This window comes from Nesoenas mayeri (assembly GCF_963082525.1).
Source record: "Nesoenas mayeri genome assembly, chromosome: 1".
NCBI lineage: Eukaryota > Metazoa > Chordata > Aves > Columbiformes > Columbidae > Nesoenas > Nesoenas mayeri.
In genome coordinates this window covers 184,816,759-184,825,971 of record NC_137541.1, presented here as the reverse complement: position 1 = coordinate 184,825,971, position 9,213 = coordinate 184,816,759, and positions in this window count along the sequence as shown.

Sequence of the window (9,213 nt, the reverse complement as noted above, 5' to 3'; positions counted from 1 at the left end):
GAGCTCTCCTGCTCCATCACCTGCCACTGATAGGGGACAACTTCTGTGTTTTTTTCAGAGCTTTTACTCTGCTCTGGCTCAAGCTGGATGTTATGCAAGAAGAAAAAAAACAAAACCAAAAGAACCAAACAACAAGCAAACAAAAACACACCAAAACCCCCAACAAAACAAAACCCAAAATCAACCAAACAAAAACCACCAAAAAAACAACTGAATGAGATCATTTCTCATCACAGACATTCAGCCGGCTATCCAGGGTTACTGAAATAAAGCAGGGGAGCTCTTTTTCCATAGCAAACCATCTGGTTGACATAGACTCCCACTGATGCTAATCTGTTGGTTTCTTTCTTTTTATTTTTTATTTTTTTTTTCCTGAGGAACACTTCATCTGCAGCTGTAAATTCAGACTTGCTCCCTCTGTGTGCAGAGCATTCATTTTGCACACATATTTATTACTGCATTATGCCCCATTGTAGGTGTCAGAAAATCATTGTTATCCTTGGTGTGTCTACGTTGTTCTAATGTCAGGGATGTACTTTCAAATGGAAATTAAGCAATTATGTTTCACATGGGGAAACCTGACAGACGCATAGATTTTTACACCACTGGCAATGTCGCTGTCACAAAAGCAGACATTGTTCTCGGCGGACTGTCAAAGAAATATAATGTATTTCAAGAGCAAAGCGGGGTGAGGGAGGGGACCAAGGAGGGGGAACGTGGGGTATTTAACTATGTGATTTGAGTTCATAGATCATGGAGCTGTTTAACTTCAGAATGCAATCACGACATGACAATGAGGCTACTTAACTCATCCTTGAAAATGAGGTTTTGAGTAGTCCTTTAAAACACAAATAAATGCTTTCAACCCTATCTTCACCTCCAGCCTGGTTAAACCAGCGTGCTACTGTGTCTTTACTATTTGCATTGTTTATTTAGGAATTGGTTTAAGTAGCCACCACAAGTGCAGCAGGAGCAAAGAGCCATGCTGGATCACAGTTTATTAAACATCAACCTTCTAGCCGAGCTGTCCGGGGGTTGTCCTTGGGGCAGAGAGCTGGGGAATCCTTTGCCTGGTGAGAACCATGTGCCGCATGATATAGGGATGGAGACCTTCTGCTTGTCCCCTGTGGCTCGTTGTAATGCAGGATACAGTGCCCGTCTAGAGCCTCGTGCAGCACAACTCACCTTTCCCCCCTTCTTAGCCTCCCCCCAGTTATTTTTGGTTTGTTACAGGCTTTATTTGGCCATCTTTTGTGTAACTCTTCTCTGCCCTTGGTCATCAGCTTCATACGACTTCCCCAGGTGTCAGAGACCCCCAGCAGCCCAAAGCCAGGAGCCAGGGAGTGCAAGCAAAGGGCTGTACTTGTGCCCACTTGAAATCAACAGGAATCTGGGGCCTAGGGAAGAGAAAATCTTAAAAAATTATGTATTTTTAAAATGTTTCAATCAAATATTCACCAGTGAACACACATGTTTTACAGTAAGGGCTGTAAAGACGTACAGTGGCGCACATAAAAAAAACTAAGCATCCAGTGAAATGGCTTTCTAGGCAAGATCAAAAAGCACTTTGCACAATTCAGGGAGAATTTATTTGTTTAATAGGTATTTTAGATAGGAAAATCCTGTAGTCTTCACGAATGCAAAGTTCTTACATTTGAGATTACAGAGGCACAGCAGAAGATCAGGACTCCTCTAAGTCAAGAGCTGCATGGACATGGCTGAGGAAATGGGCCTCCCATCAAGGAGCTTGCATTAAAAATACAAGAAATCACAAAAGTGCTGATGGGGAAAAGCAGAGATTTCTATCCTTCCTTCCCTCCATGAGCCAAAAAAAAAGGTACAGGTACATGTATCACCTCAGGTCTCAGTAGACTTTTGGAGCAAACCAAGAACTCAACCCAGACCATTCAAATACGACTGTGGGCTTTCAAGCTCCTCCTCTGGTCAGTCAGGCCACCTTTACCTTTGTGAGCTGTGAATAAAACCCGCAGATGCTGGTTTGGGTTCAGCTGGGTGCATGTCTCCAGGATCTGCTGCTCTTAGAGATGTAGAGCAGAAGTGTTTGTTGGCACCTGGCCACATCCACCAAGCATGAGGAGACCCTACCCCATCCCCGCAGGCCAGGGAGCCTCACTGGGAAACTGTGCCTACTGCCACCCATAACTCTCAGGCTGGGAGCCAATGTTGATGACATTGGCTTCAGGACATGAACCCTTGTGTCCCTGTCTTCTGCAGCTCCCTGTTCACTTTTCCTACCTACTCACCGACCCTTGTTGCAGGGTCTGGTTTTAATTCTTTTCCTGATCCCCCAGGGAAGGCATCACATGTTGATTAAGATGCCTCCCACCTGATCCTTCCTCCTGTCTCATTTACTTTGTTCTCTGCAAACCTGATGAGAACACACTCCTCACCTCATGCAGGTTACGGATAAAGCCGTTAAACAGGACAGATTCCAGGACAGACCTACGATACCCCACTAGTCTCATGTGTCCCGGTAGGCTCTGACCAGTAATCATGGTCCTTCAAGCTTGGCCATCCAACCAGGCTTTCACCCACTTGCTTGGCCCACCCATCCAGACCATGATGTCCAAAGCTGGGTACAAGAATACTACAGGGAAATGTGCCAAAAGCCTATTGGCAAAGATGCTTTTCCTTCACTTTGCCAGGTGGATCCCACCTCTCCCTAGCATGCCTCAATCCCCAGAGTGGGCCCATGGTTGTAAATGCCCAATTCCCATTGACACCAGGTGTGCAACCAGGTGTTCACCTACTGGACCTACCTGTTCCTCCCCATGCCCTTCGCTTCACTCATGTGAGCATAACAGCTTAGGCTCTGCCAGCCTATAAACATTAGCATGTTAGTACTCACTGTTCTTTTAAATTCAAGGCTTCCAACCCCCAGGCCAGAACTTAGCTACACAACTCCAATTCTGCCCAACAGGATTTGTGTGGTTACACTTTGGCATAGTTGAAAATACTCACACATAGAGCAGAACACATGGACACAAGTCTGAAGACATCTGAGGATGTCACTGTTGCTAGTTACTCTGCAAGTCCTTTGGGACAGATACCTCATCTTTCAGTGGTCTTCAAAGCGAAGTAGGCCTTTTTTGTACATTGTAAAAATAAACAGTCTTCTATAAAGAACTGCTGAAAAAGGCTCTGGAAAACTCTGGACTCAGAATCTCTCTGATCCTTGTAAGTGCTGCTGGCAAATTCATTTCTGTGGTGGTTTTCTCTTAAAAAGGTCCAGTAATGTTTTTTTCTTGCCATGGAGTAGCATGTCCATTTGAATGAGTTACTGCTTTTTAGTAGTTGCCTGCTACGTAGTGGTTTTCACATACCGCTGGCACAAGTAAAGAACATTTACTGCACAACTCCCAGATAAAATGAGATGAAAAAGTGCTAAACTGTGGTCCTCTTTGCTCCTCTGTGATGTCCAAGCTGTCTTCTCTGCCCTTCCTACCTCTGCTCCTTTATTTCTCATTTCTATTCTTCAAAAAAAAATAGTCTGATCCCTGCAGGAGATCATTTGGCCCACGCTGCTGGTTACCAAGCAGCAGCCCTGGAAGGGAAATGTCAATCTCTTCAAGCCTGACATATGCACATGGGGACAACTTGCCTTGGAAATAAAAAATACAGCAGAAAATCCTCCCTGAAGGTCTCCCCTCTGCCAAAACTGCACTCTGACCAACTGGCTGGGAAAAAAGAACATAGCACACTCGCTGCAGTTCTATGGCAGCACATCCATTACAGATTTCATAGAATTATAGAACAGCCCAGCTTGGAAGGAACCTTGAAAGATCATCTAGTCCAACCTTTTGTGGGAAAGGAAGCCTAGACGAGATTATCTAGCACCCTGTCCAATCACATCTTGAAACTCTACCACATCCCTGGAGAACTTTTTCCAGTTAATTAAGGTTCCTACTGTAAAAAACGTCTTTCTTATGTTGAGATAAAACCTCTCCTGGTGCAACTGATACCTGTTGTCTCTTGTCTTCTCCTTGTGACTCCTCATGAAGAGAGAAACTAATTTCTCTTTGTAGGTGCCATTTAACCATTGGAACACTGTGATGAGGTCTCCCTCTGAGCCTTCTCCAGGAAGAAAAGACCTAACTCTTTCAGTCTTTCTTCATTGGTCAGGTTCTTTCAATCTTTCAAAGCCTTTCAGTCATCTTTGTGGCCCTCATTGGGAGCCTCTCCAGTCTGTCCACATCTTTCTTCTGTTGTGGGGACAGAGTTCTCCTGGTGCATCCTGACAAATGCTGAGCAGAGTGGGATGATCATGTCTCTATCTCTTCTGGATTTCCCCACCACATTCAAACTTATTTCCTTATTTCAATCTCACTCTGGTTCTGCCCCTGCTCTATCTACTTAGAGCTGGAGCAGAGCACACGCTGATGCCTGTGCTGGGTGTAGAGCACTTGCAAAGGTTAAAATCCTGTCCTGCCTGAGAGGAGTGTGCACGGGGAATCTCTCCTTGTCTTCATAGATGTTGCAGGTTGCCCAAATAACTTGTCATTCAATAAGTAATCCCATGAGCAATGATCCTACTGAAACCCTACAAACATGTTTTTGTTTTTGTTTTTGTTTTGTTTGTTTGGTTGGTTGGTTTTTTTTGCTAGTCTTATGGTATAACCAGACTACAGGAAGGACGGAGGTTGCAATTCGTACTTACTAAGGCCAAAATCATACCAAAGCAGCACAAAAAGCATAGGAACCTTGGTTTGTGTGAACAAATGGCAATATGAAGCCCTCCATAAAGCTTCCATTCCACAGAGCCCAGCCTAAACCAACAACTCATGACCTGGATCTAGACAAAAGCTTCCCTCCATCAATATTTGGGAGCCTGGGTCAGGGCCCAGTTACTCTGCAGCAGGTTGTCTGCCTCACACCGTGTTACGAACTAAGTGGTAATCCCACATTGCTTTTCCCGAAATCAGAACAAATCAGTGTTTCTGTGTAGCTCTGGTCTCCAAGGAGGTGTTCCTGCTTGCGGTAGGCACGTGGGAATTCAAAGAAGTTCAGGTCGAGTTCACCGGATTCAGTTTTAAATGTATTTTTATTTAAACTGTAATCCTGTGAGCTAGTAACTGTCACAACTTACTGTGATGAGGCAGGGAGACATAATTCACAGTTTATAGGTTGAAGGCTGAGGGACAGAGAGCTGAAGTACACTTGGATATACTCTTTCAGTTGAGCCTTAACAGCTTAAACAGTTACGACCCTCTGGCTGTTGGTTGCTGTTTTAATTCACACTGAAAGCCTGAATGTGCCTCACACAATAACCCTCAGCATCGCAGCCAAAGGGGCAGGGGGCAGTTAACAGCTGAGAAACAATAACTGGAAATTAAGGGGCTAAAAGTCCTTTAAAATCAGTCACAAGAGTACATCTGGAAAGGAAGGGCAGAGGCCCAGATCAACTCACCTACCTTCCCTGCTTGCAGCTAATGCAGATAGTTCCATCCCATTCCTCAGTCCTTCCTTGTGGGCTGACGGGAAGGTTTCAGACATCGGACGTGGGAGTGCAAAATTGTTACAAATAAATTCTTCCCTTTGAAACACAGAACAGTAATTTGAGGGGAGGGAGTGATAGGGCAAAATTTCTGGGATTGTTTTAGTGGGCTGTAAGAGAAAACTATATGGTAACACACTGCAGAATATAATCTGTAGGGTAGAGAGGGGTTCTCCCAATGGAACAGAGTAAAAAATAAGTTTATTATGTATTTATAAAATGAGGAGAGAGAGGAAAGAGAGAGAGAAACAATGCTTAATGGAAAGCTAAAGAGATCTTAAGAAGCTGACCTACCCTGCCTAGCCTGGAGGCTAAATTCAAATACAGGATTGCCTTAAAATCTTGAAGGCACTACAGCCATATTGAAGACAGCCATCTACAAATTACATATGTAGGCACACACAATGTCTGGGCTGATCTTATCTTGCATGGGAAAGAGCCCCAGCTCCAGTGGATTCTTCCTAGAATACAAAACCTCACCTTTTCTTCAGAATGCTCTATACTAATAACAGAGAAGATGTGTAGAGGTGAGTAGAGACCTAAATTTCAGGTGTTTAAAATGACATGGAGTGACTCCTTAATACCTTCTTCAAGGAAGCTTCGGTTATCCTCAGCTATCAACCTCAGTAAACCTTCTGCTCAGTTGCTCTGAAATAGGACTGACTACAAGATCAGAAAGTATATCAGCTATTTTTCACTTTCACTCCTACTATATCAAGTTTGAACGGTGTATGAAGAACCTCCAGCAACGTCAACTGCACCGGGAAGGTGCTGGTGGTTCCATTCACAGCCAGGACCAGCTTCACTCATTCATAGGGCTACACAAAACTTTTGATTTTTGGTGATCTTAATGTGGGTCCCCATTCTGAAACAGTTTGCTTGGTCGGCCTGAGTCAAAGGGGAGGTGAGGCTGTACCAGCTCAGCATCTTTTGAAATCAAATCAGGCCCTCAGGGTGAAAAAACAAAGGGTGAACACAACAATTAACCCCAAATCTGAAGCCAGATTTTAAAGCACAGCTTTTCACTTTTCTCTTAGCTTCCCTTTTTTAAAATTGATGAGCCGCACTGGTGGGCTGTTGAAATATTTTTTTAACCTGTTTTACCTGTGATAACATTGCTCGCTTGGCTACTATCTCAGGGTACCAAATGCATTTTAAAAGGGAGCTTCGAAAAATTCAGGCAATTTTCAATGTGACAGACCCCAAGAAATGTAACAGTTGTGCACACAGAGGGTACTACAGAGTGAAGCTTAAGACACTTGAGTTATGGCGGTTCTTTAAAGATGTAAAGCATTGTGCCATTTTCTCCAGTCTTTGCCTTATTTGCAAATTGGAGCTAGGCAGCATAAGTGCTATTTCATATTTAAATAGAAGCTGCTGTATTGATTTATGCTCAGCATTGGTAACTCTGTTTTTACAGGTAAGTGCTGGTGAGTGATGGGTTTATGAAATTGTACAAATCCTACTGATTTTCTTACTTGGTTCTCATTAACACCAATACACCAACTTGACTGCCAACTAAAAAAAACAACCACCACCTTTGATTTGCCCTTGCTCTCTGGATTTTACAAATGAAATGGCAATAACTCTCGTAACAGCCTTAGAGCCTCATATCAGCACTTAGCACAGTATCATGGTGATACCAGGATAATGTTTTGGCAGAGGAAAAGCTTTTCCCTTGTGTTCGATTAACTGTCTGCTAGGAAAAAACCAAAAAAACAACAAACCAAATCAAACAAAAAAAACCACCAAAAAAACAAACCATGGAAAAGAACTGTCTATCCATTCTGTGTAAGTCTGTGATGGAGCACCTATATATGTGAGAAGAAAGTGAAATAAAAAATGACATGAATATCACATCCCTCTCTTCACTTCCCCTTTCCTCATCCCACTATTGTTTAGAGATTCACTGCCATGTTCATGAAAATCAAAATATCCTGAGTACTTAGGCCAAGAACTCTTATGTACACCGATACGGTTTTCAGTAGAGGATATAAAGCAATTGGAGAGTCCGGAGAAGGGCCACAAAGTTGGTAAAGGGTTTGGAGAGGAAGTCGTATGAGGAGCAGCTAAATTCACTTGGTTTGTTCAGCCCAGAGAAGAGGAAACTGAGGGGAGAACTCATGGCAGCTACAGCTTCCTCACAAGGGGAGGAGGAGGAGCAGGCGCTGATCTCTTCTCTTTAGTGACCAGTGACAGAACTCAAGGGAATGGCAGGAAGATGTGCCAGGGAAGGTTTAGGTTGGAGATTAGGAAAAGGTTCTTCTCCCAGAGGGTGGTGGAGCACTGGAACAGGCTCCCCAGGGAGGTGTCACGGCCCCAAGCCTGACAGTGTTCAGGAAGAGACTGGACAACACCCTCAGACAGATGGTGTGAACTGTGGGGTTGCCCTGTGCAGGGACAGGAGTTGGACTCGATGATCCTTGTGGGTCCCTTCCAACTCAGGACATTCTGTGATTCTATGATCTGTACAGTAAGGTTCTCAAGGATTAGCCTAATTGCTTCACTGAATCTGTCTTAATGAACTTTTAGACTTGTATCTATCTCAGGATTCATTATTTTCCTTCAACTCATTCTACGAATTACTGACTCTCTTGTGGAGGCTGCCAGTAGTACTCTGATTGCACTGCATTGTTTTATTTCTCTCTGAAATTAATGGAGTCATAATTAACAAATCATTGCAAAAGTATTTATTTCATTCTTGTACATGAATTAAAAATAAAATCTTACAAAACAATGGAACCACAATTTATTGAAATACATAATCTTATTCATATATCAAGCATTTTTTAAAATGTAAGCTAGAAAAATATAAATTTTATCTTGGACCCATATAATATTCGTGCAGTACTGCCTAGAAAACTATGTTAAAATAAATATTTTTTCCTTGAAAAGGGACAGTGCACATTGCTTAACCAGGCAAGTAGAAAAGTAACAAAAATAATTCAGTGCAAATTTCTAAAATAAGCATTTTGATTACATTTCCTTTCCTACATGATTTCCAAATGATTAACAGTTCAAGTTCTTCATATCCTGAAAGAGAGTTGATCAGAATCAGTTCAAAAGAAAGTTGAATAAGCTATTGCCTCTTTGTCTTGGAATTTAGGAATCAATGTCCTAATAAACTCTTCTTGGAGCTCTTGTTTGACTTTAATTTAGGCAGAATTCACCAGAGTGGAAGTAATTTTTATTTACTTGTTATCTAGAATGCTTTAAATATATTCAAGCTTTACAGAACATTTTGGTCATTTGCTGTAGGTGTCTGTGAACTTGGGTCACAGTTCAAATGTACAGATGTACACAGTAATTATACTCAAAATCCCGTCAATTATTACTTTAAAAAAGTTTTGTAGCCACGAGTTAGATATCAACGGTAGTTTGATAAAAAGGTATTTAAGCTAAAAATATCAGACTGCATCTGACACAAATCACTTAAGGATCTCATTAGCATCCATTTTCTGCATGTTTTATGTAGAGTCAAGTTGACATTTTGGTGGAAGTTGACCCCACAGAAAGTATTTCTTACATGATTAAAAAAATAATAAATAAATAGGTCTCTTTTTTATTTTTAACCTGAAGGATTATATAGATTTGGGTTTAGTTCTCCAGACAAAATGCATGTTATTTGATACATTTCTAAGTATTCAGTCCCTTAGAGAAAAAGAAGTAAAATAAAAATACAGCTTCTCCATCTGCCC